We start from the raw sequence: 4,555 nt of genomic DNA, 5'->3' as shown, positions 1-4,555 counted from the left end.
TAATAATAATAAAGTAATCATTGATAGATATGTAGTTATTGCCATTATTTATATTTTTTATCTTATTTTTTCCTTCCTCTTAAAGAAGTCCTCCAACATTTCCTATAATACCGGTTTGGTGGTGATGAATTCATTTAGCTTTTTCTTGTCTGGGAAGATCTTTATCTGTCCTTCAATTCTAAATGACAGCTTTGCTGGATAGAGTCAACTTGATTGTAGGTCCTTGCTATTCACATCTTTGATCATTTTGTGCCAATCCTTTCAGGTCTGCAGTTTCTTTTGAGAAATTAGCTGACAGTCTTATGTGAGTTCCCTTGTAGGTAACTAACTGCTTTTCTCTTGCTGCTTTTAAGATTCTCTCTTTGCCTTTAACCTTTGCCATTTTAATTATAATGTGTCTTGGTGTGGGCCTCTTTGGGTTTGTCTTGTTTGAGACCTGCTGCACTTACTGGGATTGTATGTTTATTTTCTTCACCAAGTTAGGGAAGTTTTCCATCATTATTTCTTCAAATAGGTTTTCAATTCCTTGCTCTCTCTCTTCTCCTTCTTGTGCCCTTATGATGTGAAAGTTGGTACGCTTGACATTGTCCCCGAGTCCCCTTAAACAATACTCATTTATTTGGACTCTTTTTTTCTTGTTGCTGCTGTTTTCTGCTATCTTCTCTTCCATATTGCTGATTTGATTTTCTACTTCTTCTAATCTACTGTTAATTCCCTCTGATGTATTTTTCATTTCAGTTATTGTATTCTTCATTTTTGACTGGTTCTTTTTAATATTCTCTAGCTCCATTTTTATGTTTCCTATCTCTTTGTTGAAGTTCTCACTGAGATCGCTGAGCATCCTAATAACCAGTGTTTTGAACACTGCATCTAGTAGACTGTTTGTCTCCATTTTGTTTACTTCTTTTCTGGAGCTTTGTTTTGTTCTTTCATTTGGGACATACTTTTTGTCTCCTCATTTTGGCTGCCTTCCTGTGCTTGTTTCTATGTATTAGGTAGAGCAGCTATGTCTCTTGGTCTTAAAATGGCCTTATGTAGTAGGTGTCCTGTGAGGCTCAGTGGTACAATCTCCCTGGTCACCTAAGACAGGTGCTCTAGGTGGGTCCCTTGGGTGGGTTGTATGTGTCCACCTGTTGTAGTTAAGCCTTGGTTGCTCTTTGCACATCAATGGAAGGGATTGACCCTTAGGCTGACCGGTTGTGAGGACTGGCCATGACTGCAGTAGAGGAGCTGTTGTGAAGGGGCTGAACCTATGGAGCAGGACTTACTTTAATGGGGCTCTGGTGCCTGCCAAGTTTGCCCTCTGGGTGTGTCATTTGTAGAGGTGGTTGGGTGGTGTTCTGATGTGGTCTGAGGCTGGCCACTAGATGTGTTGGATCTGGGGTCTCTTGAGAGGAGCTCTGTTGCAGGCCAAGGTCAATTGCTGCCTATGCCTTGCCTGAGGCCACTTGGTGTGAACTACAAAGTGATCTCTAGATGGTTGCCACCTGTGCTGGGCTTGGAGGTGCCTGGGAGAGGCTAAGCTGCAAATGGAGGCCGGCTGCCACTAGTCCCAGGCTTGGGGCTGCTTATCAAGAGGTGCGGGGCACACCGAAGCTAGATGCTGTTTGTTTGGAGTTTGTGAATCTTTGAGAGATTGTAGGAAAGTCTGTAGCATGAGCCAAGACAGGCCATTTATGTGGAAAAGCCACTGGAAGTGGCTTGAGTGGACCCAAACGTTGGGTGAGGCAGGTTTTAGAGAATCACCAGGTCGTGGAGGACAGTGTTAGTAAGGTTGATGGAGACTCAGATATGGCTGCTACCTGTGTCTACAAGCTGGGTGAGTAGAGGGCTCAACAGAGGAAAAATGGCTTCTGCCAGCACTTCTGTCTAGGAGAAAGCTGCCCCACCAGCCCTCACCCTGAAGCCAGACAATTCAGTTCCTCCCCACATGTCTGCAATGCCCCTCGAGCCACTTCCCCAGTTCAGAATTGGTGAGTTTGTCAGCAGTAAGTCCATGCATGGGCCCTTCAAGAGAAACACTTGAAACTCCAGTGGCCCTCTGTCTCACTCAGCCACAATCTCTGCTGATTTTCACAGTCAGAAGTTGTGGTGACCTCTCTTCCTGGCACCAGAACCCTGGGCTGGGGAGCTTGGTGTAGGGCTGGGACCCCTTGCTCCTCACGGGGAACTTCTGCAGCAGAGATATCCCTCCCAATTTTTAACCACCACACATGGATGTTGGACCATCCTGTTCTGCATTTCCACCCTTTCTACCAGTCTTGACGTGGTTTCTTCTGTATGTCCTTAGTTGTGGACTTCTGTTCAGCTAGACTTCAGGCAATTCTCAAAGATGGTTTCTATAGTTTAGTTGTAATTTTGATACAGTTGTGTGAGGAGGCAAACACGAGGTTTACCTTCTCCACCATCTTGACCAGAACTGTCTATCTTTTATTATCGTAATACAATGTGCTATAATAATTGATTTTTGTTCGTTGAGCCAACATTGCATTCCTGAAATAAATTTTGTTCATATGTTGCTGAATTCAGTTTGCTAATATTAACAAGGGGTTTTTGTAGTGATGTCTTTGTCTGATTTTGGCATCAAGATAGTACTAGAGACACAGAATGAATTGGGAAGTGTTCCTTCCCCATCTATATTTTGGAAGAATTTGTAAAGGATTGAAGTTAACTCTTTAAACATTTGGTGGAATTTGCCATTGAAGCCATTTATGCCTGGGCTTTTCTTTGTGGGATGGTTTTCGATTACTGATTCAATTCCTTTAACAATTCTTTTACATCAAATCTGCAGGTAACAAATTCTTTTAATTTTCTTTTATCTGAGAATATCTTTATTTTAATTTTATTTTTGAAACGTATTTTCACTAAGTTAATAGCTCTTTTCTTTCAGTGATTTAAAAGTGGCCTCCATGGTTTCTGATGAGAAATCCACATTCAAATCATTATTCCGCTATAAGCGATGTGTCATTTTCTCTGGTTGGTTTCAGGAATTCTGTCTTTGTTTTTATTTTTCAGAGATTCCATTATAATGTGGGCATGGGCTTCTTTGAATTTATCCTATTGGGGATTCACTGAACTTCTTGGATCTATAGGTTTATGTATTTTGTCAAATCTGAAAAATATTCATATATTATTTCCTCAAATATTTCTTTTTAAAAATCTTCTGGAATTCTGATGGCATAAATTAGGTACTGCCTTACAGGTCATTAATCCTTGTTCATTTTTTTTCAAATCTTTTTTTCTCTCTGTTCAGATTAGATAATTTCTATGAATTCATCTTTAAATTACTGACCCTTTCCTCTGTCAGGTCTATTCTGCTATTGAGTCCATCAGTAAGTTTTTTTGTTTGTTTGTTTTGGTTATTGTACTTTCAGTTCTAACATTTCCATTGGGTTCCTCAATCTTCTATTTCTTTGTCGATACTTTCTACTTTTCCATTCATTTCAAGATTGTTACCCTTCCTGGAACATTTTATAATTGTCTTCAACAATTTCAACATTTGCTTCATCTCTTCCTTAACATACTATCTTTTCTCACACTAATTGAGATTTTCCTGGTTCTTTGTATGCTGATTAATTTTGGATTAAGTACTAGACATTTTGGATATTATAAGTGTCTAGATATTGTTTAAATCTTATGGAAAATCTTAACATTTTTGTTTTAGCATGCAGTTGACCCAGTTAGGATTCAGAAATACTGACTCGCCTTCTGTGGTTGTAATTCCAATGTTAGCTCAGTTTTCAAATCTTTTGCAATGCTGTTCAGATCTGTCCCAGTTGTGTGCCACCCAGTGGACAATTGTGGATCTGGTCTATTTCATATCTCAGAACTCAAGTGTATTGTATGCTATTTAGCATCAGATTCATGCATGCGCAGCTCAGGCGTGAGGTCAGGGATTACAGGGTTGCTCTCTTGGATTCATTCCCTCTCTACAGGCTCTCTAATACTTTCTAGTTCTCTGAAACTCCATTATCTGGTACTCAGGACAAAAACCTGGGCTTCGATGACCCTACTTTGCTATGTACTTCTCATGATTACACACATCTGGGACCAAGTAGTAGGAAAATAGAGGAAGAAAAAAATCAGTGGAGGTTTGCCCCCCCCTGCCCCTCCCCCTTTGGGATTGTCAAAAGCAAAAATTACAGTATTGTTTGATATGGTTTCAATGATAACTCAAAGTTTTAGGCAAACAGAGCCATTAAAGCCTCTGCCACAGGATTGACCTGGGTTGGGGGAGGGGGTACAAGAGAACAGAGAACAAAGACAGGAAAACATGGGATGTCCTTTCACTTGATGTGGGGAGTCATCTTTCCCTATCCTGGAGACAGAACTAGAGCATTTCTCCTGCAGCTTTCCCAGTCCTCATGTGGGGGCCCACTTCTGAGACTGGGGCTACTGAAAAGAGGAAACTCACTGCCTGTTCAGTGTTACTTCCAATTCTAGTCTTTTTCCTCAGTCTACCTTTTATCATTTACTTTTGAGATTCCTTCAAGGCCTCCTCCATGCATTCCGTTCAAGTTTTATAGCTGCATTCATTGGGTAAAAAGATATCTTC

Source organism: Pteropus vampyrus, unplaced genomic scaffold (assembly GCF_000151845.1).
Source record: "Pteropus vampyrus isolate Shadow unplaced genomic scaffold, Pvam_2.0 Scaffold311, whole genome shotgun sequence".
In the NCBI taxonomy this organism is placed as follows: Eukaryota; Metazoa; Chordata; class Mammalia; order Chiroptera; family Pteropodidae; genus Pteropus; species Pteropus vampyrus.
This window is presented reverse-complemented; position numbering follows the sequence as displayed.